Source organism: Mus pahari, chromosome 12, assembly GCF_900095145.1.
Source record: "Mus pahari chromosome 12, PAHARI_EIJ_v1.1, whole genome shotgun sequence".
NCBI lineage: Eukaryota > Metazoa > Chordata > Mammalia > Rodentia > Muridae > Mus > Mus pahari.
In genome coordinates, this window is record NC_034601.1 from 19714881 (window position 1) to 19729038 (window position 14158).

Sequence of the window (14158 nt, forward strand, 5' to 3'; positions counted from 1 at the left end):
GGAGAGTGGGGTAAGGTACAGGATACAGGATAGAAAATACCCACCCACCCACCTCCAAATCTTTTTTTTTTTTTTTTTTTTAAGTTTGTGACAGGGTCTATGTAAACCTCCTTTGTGCTGGGACGAAAAGCATTCACTACTGAGGGCCAGAGGGCTTCCAGTGTCTCCTAGCCCGAATCTTAACCTAGGAAATGGGGTTCTCATCGTTGCTCACTTTTACAAATATCAAAGACAAAATACCCAAACCCAACCTTCCAAGAACAGGCTTGTCTTTATTCAAACCAGTTCACCCAGTTCGTGTATTTTCTTTTTGTAAGCTGTAAGAACAGAGCAAGCTTTCTGGTTGGTTTTCCTGGCAGGGCAGGGTTGGGAAGCAAAAGTTAAACTCCAAAGGTTCTTGTCTTTGAACAAAGGACAGGAAGTTGCCCTGAAGCGCTCGATTGCCATTGTTTCTCAAGGCTTGTCAACCACAACCTTCCAGGAACTGGGGTTAGTCACTGCAGTGGGTGGTCAAGTCATCTGCCTAGGTCTAACTTGGGTCTGAGCTTACAGCTAGAGCCTGGGTCGTGCCTGGAGGCGGAAACCCAGCTCAGAGTAGAATACAGGCTCCTCTCCACAGGGTAGGACTGGGTCAGGTCCCAGCTTCGGAGCTCTCCTGTGCGAAGTGAACTGAAGTTACTCTCTACCATCCCGGACTTTTGAGTCCTGCTGGAGTTTTGGGCGGGGCTCCGACGAGGGCTCTTAGGGTGGAGGGGTGGGGGTGGGGTGTTCCATGGCAGGATGTCTTTTGCTCAAGCTCAGCTTTCCAATCCGTCGTCTGCAGAACAGACCCGAGTTGTGCCGGTTTCTCGACTTCCTCCTGCATCTCCTTCCTCTTCCTCCAGTGGAGGCAGATCCCTCTTTCCCTTCCTCTTCCCATGCTCCCTGTACCCCTTCCCCCGACTCCCCCCCCCCTCCGCGTCCCCTCCTCCAGGAAGTGCATGGCCCAGGGTCACCCACCTCGAGCCGCCGCAGCTCCCCGAGCCCCCTCCCCGTCCGGCTAGTGCGGCGGCCCCGCGGGCACACGCCTCCCCATACCTTACATGGACAAATGCGTGCAGGCAAAGTCAGGAATTCAGGCCCCTGACGTCAGCCTCCAGCGCTCAGGGCACCGCACGGGAGACCGCGGGGAGGGGGTGGGGAGGAAGGAGGGGGAGAGCACCAACCAGCAGCCACTCCCGGCCTGCTGCCGAAGTTTCACTTTTTGTCTGTGGGTTCGCTCCCGGGGCCCGCTCGAGCTTTCCCGGGATAAGTAGCGTTAGCGGCGGGGGAGAGCGGGCCGCTGCAAGGTAAGGGCCGGCAGCCGGGCCGGGCAGCGGGGAGGACGCGGGCCGGGCGGAGCGGGCCGCTGCGGGCCGCGGGCCGGGCCGGGACAATGGGAGGGGGAGTGCCCGGCACCTCCTCCTCCGCCCGAGCCTCCGCCTCCAGCCGTCGCGGCCGCTGCTGTCCGGTCCACCTCCTCCCCCAGGTATCGTAGCGAAGGCTTCCTCCCGCAGCCTCGGCCCGCGGGCGCCGCTCGAACCCCCGAACCCCCGTGGGGGACGGGCCGCTGAGGGTGGTGGGGAGCGCGGGGCGCCCTGCTCCGCCCCGCCCGCCGCGGAAGTGCGGGTCCCCGGCCGGGAAGCGGGGTGCACGCCGTTGGGGGAGGGGCGGCTGCGGGAGTCCCCAGCGCGCACCCCCGGCTCGGACCTTTCTGGGCGCCCAGGGGGCGGGGCCGCGCCCGGCGGCTTCGAGCTTTCGTGGAATCCCAGTTGTCACCGCGGAAAGGGCCTAGGGACCCAGTGACTCTGAGTCTTCCCATTTTACAGTCAGGGCAGGCGAGGCAACGAGAGGCAGGCTTTCCTGGAAGTCATCCCTGGAAGGTGGAGCCAGGTTAAGATCGGTGGCCTCTACTCCCCTGCTGCCTTTTTAAAAAAAATTAATTTATTTATTAATTTATCTTTTTATACGCGGTTGTGGAATCCCCACTGTTTTTAAGCACTGTAGGTTACAGAGGCCAGACTTTGCCCTCTGGGAGCGCTCACTGGAACGCAGGAGCCTAACCTGATTCAAAGTAGGAAGGGCCAAATCCTGGAGAGAACGCAAAGTCCAAGTTTTTTTTTTTAATGGGAGTTCACTGAAGGATTTTCTTAGTTTGGTCTCCATGGCGGGACCCGAAATTCCAGAGGGGCTTGTGATGGACTCTTCTTGAAGGATAGGGAGTTTTCTTAAGTAAGAAAGGCGAGGCCTTTCTTGTCAGGGAGGCAGCTGCAGACCAGAGAAGGCTAAATAAGGGTGGGGAGTGGGCGTGGGTGGAATTGTGTTCGTGGCTTGGGGTGGGAGTGTGACTGGAGACCGTGTCAGTGGAGTTGTGGCTTGGGTACTTGGACAGGGCAGCGTATACTGTTTCTAGCCTTCTTTCTCTTCAGGAAGGGGGGCTCCACTGCTTCCCCTCCCCCACAAGGAAGGCCTGGCAAGAGCTCTCCGTGGATCCTTTCTGGGACTCTTCTGTTTCTATACACTCCCTCTGCAAACTTGCCTCTGCAGTAAAACTTTTTCTCAAAGATCAGTGACTTAATGGTTCACTATTTTCACTATTCCCGGCACAAGCGAATTTTCAGAAAAGCTTTAGGGGAAGAGGGAAAGTGTACAGGGCTACTGTAGAGCGAGTTAATCTCTCCCCGGGGGACCCTTTCTCAGTTTTACAAACAGGAAGCAAACCCACGTCCACAGAAGTTGAATGCTAGCCCCGTAGTCTCTGGTGGATTGAGGTGGGGGGCGTTGGTGCAGAAACCCAGTAAGATTCTTGCCTTCCCAAGAGTCTCCTGGTGACTTTCCTGCCAGTGCCAAGGGGCAGTTAAAGAGGAAACTGTGTATCTTGTATGTAATCTTTGGAAGGCAGCCTGTGGAATCCAGAATCCAGTCTACGGAGGATTAGCTATGTGGAGGGTGGGGGACCACACCCTGGGCCTGAGCTTGGGCAAAGCCTCTTGCCTATCCTGAACCCTGCCCTTCCTCTCTCCTCTCCCAACACCCCCTCCTGCAATTCCTTGTAGGCAGCTCTGGCCGCGCAGTTGGGTATAGGCAGTGGGAGAGGAAGGCAAGTTCCTGAATTGGTTAAGGCTAGGACTGAGTAGCACCCTTTGTGGAGGGACAGTCTCTTGGGCGAGGAGGCGATTCCTCTGAGACAGGTAGACTTTTCCAGAGTGGGAGAGGAGACATGATTCTGAAAGGCTTTAGGAATGCTGGGCCATCTAGTTTGCATATGACTTTTGAGGGTTTCGAGCAGGCAGGAACATGATTTAGAGGGTTGGCATCGAGAAGCAGCCTCCTGCTGCCCGGTTTCAAGGAGAGGTGATAATTTGGCTTAGGAAAATGATCATGGGCTGTTTCATTTGCTTGGCAAGTATTGCTGAAGACCTATTATGTACTACCACTGTCAAATATAAACATTGTATGACAGGTTCTTATTTTTATTGAGACTGATCTTATTAAATAAGTTCTCAAATACACCCTTTTTTTCCCCCCATATCTTTATACCATTGAAATGTGATTGCCTTTTAACTAAAAGTGTATCGTAGTTGAACAAGTTTTTATTCTAAAGTTGATAACAGAATACATCACATTAGTCACGGTTTTAAATTTGGTAATAGTTTGGTTGTCAGGTCCTTTACGAACGTATAATACTTTTGCATTTTCTAAAGATACGTTTCTATCAAATATTCTACGGGAATCTCTGAGAAATAAGCCTGGTGACAGGGCCATCTCCAGTTCAACCTTTTACCTGAGGCTTCAGAGCTAATCAGAGGTCTACACATAACTGTTAATGCCAAGCTTGGGGCTCTTGATGGGCGTGCGTATCCCAACTGTGGAGCTAATCTGGCTTAATGGGGTTAGATTTGATTTCAAAACTATGGCTTATAGTGCTGAGGTGATGGGAGCGGTTGAGCCAAGGACAGCGTAGCTTGTAAGGGCTGAGAAGAAACCAGAAGGGTCACTTGGTAAAGCAGAGGCTGGAGGTACAGAAAGGAGAAGGCTCAGTGGGGAAACTGAGATTCCAGCCTGCTCCTTGTAGACACTTGAGTCTGTCTGCTACTGGGAGTACAAGAGGAGGTCTTCCTGTGTGGGAGGAGCACCAGGTGTGTGCGGATGCGGAGGAACGTGGAGGGTATGGTCAGTCTTTTGGCCACTCAGTAGGCTGGAAATGGCCAGCCTCAGAAAGTAAGCTACCATATTCGGGTCCTGAATCTCCAGGACTGAGAAACATAAATGCAGGAAGTAAGGCCTCAGATGGAGCTAGCAGACAAAGGAGCTGCTGTGCAGGTGTGCAGAATAGTCTGCTCCATTTCTGCTGTGTTTTAAAGGCTCAGCATGTTTGCGGAGGTTAGAGGACAACTTTGTGGAGTCCGTTGGGTTCCAGACAATCAGAGCACCATGTTTGTACTGCAAGCACCTTTGCCTACTGAGCCCTTTTGCGTGCTCTGAAGGGGAGGACTGTTTCTCCCTCAAAGTATAGTTTATATTTGTCTTGCAGCTGTGGGGGCCATTAATCATATTGAGGTTCATGATTCATAGGAGAACAAGGCCAGGTGGGGCCTCTGGAATCTTCTCTGGGAGACTCAGCATATGATGTTGAGGCAGAAGGCACAAAAGGATCACTTTTCCTAAGTGTATGGGTGAATTTGAGACTTTGACCCAGCACAGTCAGGAGGCCCTCTGAGCTAGATGTGTGCATTGTTGGGTGGGGACATTTCCTGGAATATGGCTTTGGAATGCAGCACTTGGCCTAACTAAACTCTTTAGAGGTGAGAGAGAGGGAGACGGAGGGAAAGTGTTTGTTGCCTCTGCATGTGCGGAAGGTTGAACTTGGGTAGACATCAGTTGGCCTGGAAGTACATGTGAACACAGACCATTCGGGTGAGGAGCGTGGGGAAGTATGTTGGGGTGTTTGCTGTAGTTGGCCCAAGGCTCGGAAGAAACGGCTAATATGTTCCTACTATAGATCCCGGGAGTGAGATCGGTCACTAGCTGAGGGCTAAAGGCAGCAATGCTTAGAAGATAGCTAGAAAGTCGAGCCCAGAGGATGTTTATCTTCCTAGCTTTTCTAGGTAGCAGAGCAGTTTTGAAGTTTTGAATGCTTAGCATATGCTCGAGTAATTACCACACTGGTTCCCGAAAGTAGGATTCACGGTTACTGTGGTTTGGGTGCAGTTTGTCTCTCGGGGACTCTGTTGAAGGCTTGGTCCCCATGTATGTACACATGGCGGGAGCCTTAGAGGTGAGGTCTAGTGGATTGTCTCGCAGCTGTGGGGGCCATTAATCATATTGAGGTTCATGGTTCATAGGAGAACAAGGCCAGGTAGGGGCCTCTGGAACCTTCTCTGGGAGACTGAGCATATGATGTTGAGGCAGAAGGCACAAAAGGATCACTTCTCATAAGTGTGTGGGTGAATTTGAGACTTTGACCCAGCACGCTCTTCAGATCGTTATGGGAGTGTCTTTTGAAGGGATTTTCTTGAAACCCAACTTGAACAGTTAAGGAAATGTCGGTCTGACTTCTGATTGGCTCTTTCCTGTTGGATCATGTGAGTTTTCTCCTGTGGACCCTCCCATTCCTTTTTTGGTGCCACCCTCCAGGCCTTCACCAGAGCAGAGGTGATATTGGTGATGTGATTTGAGTTTCCTTCCAACGTACCTTCCCTCCTCTTCTCTTAGAGTGGTCTGGATTCCATTACCCAGTAGAGAGGTAGTTGGGACAGTAAGAAAGTGCTCAAATATTGGGGAGACTGGCTTTCTGTCATTTCCCAGACCTTATGCCCCACCCCCAGGGGATCCTGGGTGTCCTCTGGTGGTAAAAATGCATCCTTCCTGTTGCCCTTCCATGAGCTATGACCCTTCATAAATCTTTCTGGCTCTTGACTGAAAGGAATCAGCTATGTTCCCCTCTGTCACCTTCCTGCCTCAGGTACACAGTTTATATTTTGTGGCTCAAGAGATAAAAAGTCCTGTGGTTGTAGCAGTAAACTACCCGGACCCGAGCAGCTGAGGAAAGTGTTTTATTGTGGATAAATAAACACACAGAGACAGGAGCTCGGGATAGCCAGTCAAGGAGAGAGACAGATTCTTGCGGTAGGCTGGCTTTCTTCAATTTGCTCAGTCTAGGATCCCAGCATATTCGGTGGTACCACAGAGTGTGGTGGTTGATCTTTCCACCTCAGTTACCCTTATGAAGATAATTCCTCACAGGTATGAGCAGAGGCTCTGTCCTAGATTTCCTAGATCTATCTAGTTGACTATTAACCACCACAGGCTCCCGTGAGCTGTTTCTTGTTTATTATTTGTGGAAGAAAGACAGATACCTGCTCCAGTGCCCCTGACAGGGCATCTGGCAAAATGAATAAAACTTGTTTTGTTTTCATTTTGAGTCCCTCTTGTCTCTACTATTCTGAAGTAACTGTTAAGTAAGTCAGCAGTGTTTATAGTGTAATGATAGCCACTTCAGAGTTGCTTTTCTCCCTCTGTTCTGAGACAGGTTGGCCTTGAACTCACTATGTAGCTGAAGATGGTCTTGAACTTTTAACCTTCTGCCTTGAGCTCTCAGGTGCTATGATTATAGGGGTTTCCCACTAGGACTAGATCTCTACTTTAAATGAGTGGTTCTCAACCTTCCTATTGCTGGGACTCTTTAATAAGCTCCTCCTGTTGAAGTGATCCCCAAACATAAATTTATTTTCCATGCTACTTCATAACTGTAATTTTCCTACTGTTTGAATTGTAATGTAAATACCTGATAATACCGATGGTCTTAGGCAACCCCTGTGAAACCTTTGTTGGAGCCCCAAAGGGGTCGCGACCCACAGGTTGAGAACCACTGCTCTGACCTGTTCTTCATGGGCTGTAGATGTAACTCGGTGGTAGAGCACTTGTGGAGTGTTTGTCAAACTCTGGGCTCAATCTTCAGCAAGAAGCAAAGCTGCTGAGGTTTGCAAGGATGTCTGCAGTGAAAATGGGGGCGTTCACAATGCCTGGAAAAGTGCTTGGCTTGTGAGAGCTACTCTGGAAAAATTTCCTGCCTGAAGAGGGGGCAGCATTGTTTACTACAACCACAGGATATAGACACCGGGAAGGACCAGTGCTCTAGAGCCTAGAGCATGCAGAGACCCGGGACTGAATTAATTATTGTCTGTACCTGTACTGGCACTCACCGGTCAGTCAGGCAGGGCCAAGGGTGAAGCCTACGGTCTGGGAATAAGTGGGACTTGCAGGATTAGCCATGATAAAGGGTTGTTACAGGCCAGTTCCTCTTCTCATGCACACGGGTGGTTGGTTGTCCTTGAATGTGCCTCTGCCTTTTGAATGTATACCTCTGTTTTCCCACCTGACATCATAGACTCAGGCTTTTGGAAACCTTATTCTCATGGGCAAAGATCCACTTTGTGCCATGAAGGAATTTCTAGGTTTTTTTTTCTTTTTCTTATTTAACCCTATCTACTCCATGCTAGGAGTAGTAAATAGCTTATGTCTTATATTAAGTTCAATACACGGGTTCTGTGTGATTACCACGTGTGAGGCAGAAGTGCTCACCCTGCATTGAGTGCTGACTTACAAGGAAAACCAAGACACTCTGTGCTTTTGAGTAGAGACCAAAGCAGGCTAAGGACCCAGGGAGGTGAGAAAGCAGCCAGAAGGAACAGCTAAGAAAGCATGGCTTCTCACCTGGAATCCTGTAGAAGATTGGAGCAAAGAAGACCTTTGTGCTGATGGATGAATAGCAAATATTTGGCAGGCAGGGGAATTTACATTTTTTTTTTTTTAATTATTTTCATTGGTATGTAGTGCAGAGGACAGAGGACAACTTGGGAGAGTTGATTCTTACCTTCTGTCGTGTCCACAGGATTTGAACCGGGGCTTGGCAGCAGGTGCTTTTGCCAGCTGAGCCATCTCACTGGCTCATAGGCAAAGGGATTTTAAAATGTGTACCCAAGCCTGAGGCCTGTGTGTGGAGCAACATACAAGTGTGTTTATAGATGACTGTGAGCGGTGGAACTGGCCAGGGAAGCATAGAGGGTAACGTCTATAATGTGAGTGGATGGCTATAGGTGGTTGGATCTGTGCTCTGGGCAGCTCTGGTGGCATAGTGGTAGCAGGTCAAGACTAGCATCTGGGACCAGCCCAGGAGGGAGGGAGGGAGGGGGAGAGAGGGAGGGCTGAGGGAGAGAGAGAGAGAGAGAGAGACAGAGAGAGAGACAGAGAGAGAGACAGAGACACTCAATCTTGGCTGAGAAAAACTGACTTCACAGATGAGGGAAAGGCACAGATTTTCTCAGTACCCCCTGGCCCTTGTTCCCAGGTAGGCCTTTCCTCCCAGGTTTGCTAAAGTTTGTTCTATAGGGGACCAAGAATACTTTCCCACCCAGGAGTGGGGTATGTGGAGATCGTTGTGTCTCAGGTGCGAAACTTTTACTTAGAACTTTGAAAACATTATGATTAAGGTGGTGGTTCGGTTACAGTCAGTGTGGCTTGGGATTTATAAGTCTTAGTGCTGTTGATGCCTGTTACTGGCTCACAAGAACCAGACTCCGTAATCTTTGCTAGCTTTCCCAAATCTTGAGACAACCCTTGTCACCATTCCTCATTATTCAAGTTTTATTCTGTTGTGTTCTGTCCTGTTCTAGTTTAGTCTATTCTTTTAGACAGTGTCTCATTATGTAGCCTTAGCTGACTCTATATGGGCCAGCCAGGTCTCCAACTTTCAGGAATCCTCTTGTGTCTGCCTCCCTAGTGCTGAGTTTAAATGTGTGGACCAGCACTCTGGGCTGATTTTTCCTTGTCTCTTTAAACCTGAGTATCAGGACTCAGCTCTCTACGCCCATTAGTACTTCTTTGCCTTAAGTAGCACTTGTTATGTGGGAAATACATTTTATAATCATTTCTTATTGCTTAGTTCTTCGTTGCAACTCAAGAGATGTATTGGTAAGATCTATCTTTCCGGCAGAGAGGTGACAAGAAGTCACGTGTGGAGAAACCTTCCCATGGAGGCACAAGGCCTTGAGTGTCCGAGGGAGAATTGGATTCATGTCCAAGATTTCTGTTTCCGCTCCTTAAGTTTTTCACGTGAACATGAGATGGTTGTTGGGAACAGCCTTGCTTCATATGCACAGGCAGGAAACAGTGATTTCACTGTGATCTACTTCCAGCATCATTAGCTGTCTATGAGGGGCTTTGAAGGGGTTGCTGGGAGGTGACGATTGTGACTGCTGAGCCCAAAGGTCTGGGTTTTAGTGGGCTGTCATTTTGACAGTGCCGTCACCAGAGGCTTTTGTTGTAGGAAAAACAAAATGTACCTTTGAGTCATTCATAGGTTCAGTGATCTCAGGTCAGTTCTAGAACACTCCTGAGCTTCAGCTACATTCAAAGTAATGATATTACTGTGTATATATATATATATATATATATATATATATATATGTCTCTATATACTTATATATAGACATATATATGTGTGTATATATATATACATATATATTAATGATGTCACTATATATACATACATGTATATATGTGTGTGTATACATATATACTTTATAATTCATTACTTTCAAAGTAATAAATTTCAAATCATATGATAAGTCAGGATGCACTTGTAAAGACGAGAGAAATTCCTGTGACAGTGCTTCATGAGCGTCAGTGGTGTGTCTGTGTATCTCACTTTGTGGATGTTTGTGAGAACCTCATCTCTCTGTAGTGCTGAGATGTTCAGAGTGCCCAGCATGACATGTAGATGTCAGCACCTCTGTGATCCAGCCCACCATTTAATAGGGGGACTTCCTCCGGGCATGGCTCTGGGACTTCTTGCTAGGGAGAGCACCATTGTTAGGAGGAATGTGTTTTTTAAGCTAGTGAGAGCTTCGGGCTGTCTCGGGCACTTCCAGCTGTGCGGAATGTTCAGGGAACAGCTGGGCACTGTTTCTCCTTCCACCATGACTGTCTGCTCTAGCTTGGGTTTTTGTTTGTTTGTTGTTGTTGCTGTTATGTTTGTATCTTTCTAGCCATAGGGTTTTCTTCTGCAACTATTGACTGTGAAATGGCCTCGCCTCTCTCCAGTAAGTGAAATAGAAAGCTAGGGTAGAGCCAGGCTTTCCACAGAATCTAATGTGACAGGCAAACTGCAGGGTAAGGCCAGGCCAGGACTCTGACCTTTGGTGTCTCAGCACTCTCAGAGTGAACCCTTTCCTGCTGAAGCTGCGCCCTGTGCGCCTTGGTGGTTCAGTCTGGTAGCCCACAGTTCAGTGCCTTTTTGCAGAGTGGGGAATAGTAAGGTGCATATGAAGTGCTTTCTGAATAGCCGAGATTATAGCCTGGTGCTACCTGGCCTTGCTAGAAAACATCTTTTTTTTTTTTTTTTTCCCCTCCTTTATATTAAAAGACTTCTGAATTTAAGGTTTTAGCCTTGATTTCTTTACAAACTAACACATCTATCTGCAGTGGACGAGTGAGATGATTCACCAGGTAAAACACTTGCTCTGGCGTCTCTGCGTGTATGCTGTGACATGCAAGCACATGTGTACACACAATCCAATAAGAAAGTGAGTGAGTAGGTAAATAAATGGTAATAAAATGAAAAGCCGATCTACCGCTACCTCCTGTTGAAGCAGCCATCATTTCGGGCTGCCCTGTTTCTGCCTATGCCCTTGTTCCCTTTTCTTCTCAGCAGTACTCTGATCTGAAGGACCACTCACTTACAGGTCGTTGTGCCTCCTTGTAACGACTGAAGGAGGAATTGCAGGTGACTTGCATGACCCAGGTTAGGGACTCAGCAGACAGCTGCTGCTTTGTCTCAGGTGAGGCTAGGCACTCACAGAACATGGCTGAAGGATCTGCCTTTGGGAAGGCTGGATGTCGAGATGGTAACCACTTTGTTCATCCGGATGGATAAAGCATGTTACCTAGAGTCTGCGAAAATGCTATGAGGGGTGCAGAAGAGGTCCGCTGAGCTGGAGCTTCTGCAGGAGCTTGCTGGGAGTGCCTGGGCTTGTTGAGACATTGGAGGGTGGGAGACTTAGGCCTAGATGTGACAGGCGGCTGAAATTGCTCTCTCTTCTAAGAGTTGGGAAAGATTGATTGTCTCTGTGTACTTTAGCTGGGTTCCTGGATCTGTTATTTTCCATGCTGTGGCCCATCTTGATAATGATCTCTAACTATAACTGTGGGAGCCCAGAGCTGTAATGCATAAAGAGTCAGGCGCTCACAGTGTTGCCCACACCGGTGGTTTCTAATGAATTTCCACTAAGTTCCACCCTGTGTACCTTCCAGGAAAAAAACAATATTGTTGGCACCTGGACCTTCTGTCTTGTTTGATATGAAAAGGAATCACTTTCAGGGACTATAGTAAGGTGTAGCCACCCAGCGGGCAGGGTGTTCTCTGACTCATGGGAAAGGTAAACTTGGCGGTGACTGGGCAGGTAAGTGGTACCTTTTCTTAGATTGAGGTGGAAAGGAGGTCAGCCTTCCAGTAGTTTGTCATTTCTACCCTCAAACTCTTTTGTTTTGTTTTGTTCTTATCTGGAGGTTAGCCAATTCACTTGAGAGGATTGATATTGTCAGTCAGTGTTAACTATCAAGTTAGCCCATTTATATATATTCAAAAGCATGTGGTGGCCTTACAAGCATATGAATATCTTAGTTGCTGTGATAAAACACCATGACCAAAAGCAGCTTAGGGAGGAAAGAGGTTTTTGGCTTATACTTCCAGGTCATGGTCCATCACTGAGGGCAGGCAGTGCAGGAATTTGAGGCAGGAACTGAAGCAGAAGCCATGGAGAAATGTTGCTTACTGGCTTGCTCAGTCTGCTTTCTTATACAACTCAGATCCGTCTGTTAGGGGTGACCCTTCCCTAATGTTAATGCACTCACCTATATCAATCACCTTTCAAGAAAATGCCCCATAGACTTGCCTACAGGAAAACCTTAAAGCAGTTTTAGTTAAAGTTTCTTTTTCTCAGGTTTGTCCGTCTAGGTTTGCGTTGACTAAAACTACCAAGCACTGTGGATGCTACCATGGCTTACAAAGTTGAAAGCCCGAGTGCTGGGTGAGCCCCTACCTCTAGGTGGTCAAATAAACTGTCAAGGCAGTATATAAATGGGAGGCTATGGCAGAAAGAGTTCTATATCAGCCTGGGCTACAGGAAGTTAGACCCCCATCTTGGAGGAAAAAGTACAATTTTGTGTAGATAATATCTGGTGGGTGTGATTTGCAAGTGACTAACTACTCTAGGGTCCTTTACAGGGAGGCAGTACAGCTGAAAAGGTTATATTTGACTGAGCATTGAATTCTGAATGGGAGTTTAGTGAGCTGGAGAGGTATAGAGGGTGGTAACATGGGCAGAGACATTTAGGTGAATAACGGTATGATGTCTGGGAAAATTGGATTTAAGGGAGTGGGCAGCATAGCAGAGAGGCTGTGTGGGTGGTGGGTGTCAGCATACCTCTGATGTGACCTTGTTTTCCTCTTCCCAGGGTCTTAGAAAGGTGTGTTAGTCACTGTTCTATTGCTATGAAGAGACACCATGGCCAAGGCAACTAATAAAAGAACACATCTAATTGGGGACTTGCTTACAGTTTCAGAGGGTTAGTCTCTGACCGTCATGGTGGGGAGCATGGTAACAGACGTGGTGCTGGAGATCTACCTCAGAGCTCACATCTGATCCACAAGTCTCAGAGGGACATTGAGCCTGGCATAGTCTTTTGAAATTTCAAAGCCTATCCCCAGTGACACATCTCCTTCAGCAAGTCATACCCTCCCCAGTAGTGCCTACCTTCTAGTCCTTCCCAAATGGTTTGTCAAATGAGAAACAAACATTCAAACACGTGGGCCTACGGGATCCATCCTCACTCCAGCTGCCATATAGGGTGACAACCCATTCTTAAGGAAGGTATCAACCCTTTGTTATCTTGTAAAGACCCCAGGAAACCTGTTCAGTCAGAACATGTATGGGTTCTTTGGGAGATAGTGACTCTAATCTTTGAAGAACATTGACAGTTTAGACTGGAATATTACAGTAAAAATTAGACTAGTGTGAAGAGTGTTCTACAATTCTGATGGTTTTCTTTTCTTTTTTTCTTTTTAAATTAACTTCTGGAAAAATATGCCAGAACATACCAAGAACCATCCTCAAGGGTCCTGAGGGACAGTGGTGTTTGGGAGATGCAAAATCAATGATTTGAAGTCAAATGATGGGGTGCAAGCTAACAGCCTTGTAGTTTGCTTGAGACGCCTCCTGAGGCAGCTCTCTGTAGATAGCTCTTGGCTCTGTAGTCTGCCTGAGAAAGCTCTCTGCTAGAGACAATTCTCTCATGCTAGAAACAGTTCTAAAAGCTCTCTGGATAACTCATTAGTTTTCCAACCAAAGTCAGAAAAGCTGCTAGGAAAAAAAAATCTTGGATATTTCTGACCAAAGTCAGAAGTCCTCCTAGAAAAATTCTAAAAGAGCTGTGTTTACTCTCCAGAGATCTCCAGACAGCTCAGCTCTTGCTAGGAAAAAAATAGAACTTCTCTGGTAGCTCATCCCATGCAGACCAAAGCCCAGTCTTTTTATTTACATGTCAATTCAATCTTTTACTCCAGGGTTCTTTTTGATTGTTCCATGAATTATCATTTTACAACCATAGCCCTTTAAATCTTAGAAAAAGACAAAAAGTATACTTTTAAAAACATGGCAAATGAACCCAGAAATGTGCCTGCCTTTGTAAGCACCAACAATAAGCTAGTTGGGTGGGATCCAGCTCTGAGATCACCATTCCCACCATGTGTGGGCCTAAACCAGCTCTGTCCCAGGCTGTCCTTGAACTCAGGAATCTTCCTGCCTTTGTAAGCAAAAAAGCAATAAACTTAGCTGGGTAGGCTCTTGCCCTGCAACCACCACTCCCTAATCTCTTTACCACCTTTCTTAGTATCTTTCTGACAAGCAGGCTCATTGTGCAGCTGCCTCTGTTCTTTTAGATCTGTGAAGCCCCTCATATAATTTATAATTGCATCTTTCTAGTTTGCATAGTTGAGAGATAATATATATAATATACACACACACACACACACACACATATATATATATATATATATATATATATATATATATATATATAT

General features: G+C 47.5%; 1 protein-coding gene and 1 non-coding gene across 4 annotated transcripts in view; one reads left to right on the top strand and one right to left on the bottom strand.

Moving 5' to 3' along the window:
- The first annotated feature begins 1104 nt into the window (after window positions 1–1104).
- Lpp (LIM domain containing preferred translocation partner in lipoma) overlaps window positions 1105–14158 on the top strand; it is a 599010-nt gene continuing 585956 nt past the window's right edge. For 2 of the 3 annotated variants that reach the window (XM_029544361.1, XM_029544363.1), the window contains exon 1: window positions 1105–1328. The gene's annotated coding sequence lies outside the window, so the exon portion shown is untranslated. Of the gene's footprint in view, window positions 1329–1471; window positions 1508–14158 lie in introns of those variants that run through there. The other variant, XM_029544362.1, reaches the window with a different exon arrangement.
- Window positions 13455–13519, bottom strand: LOC115065200. Its single transcript, XR_003844986.1, has one exon. It is a non-coding gene; the product is annotated as a U7 small nuclear RNA (small nuclear RNA).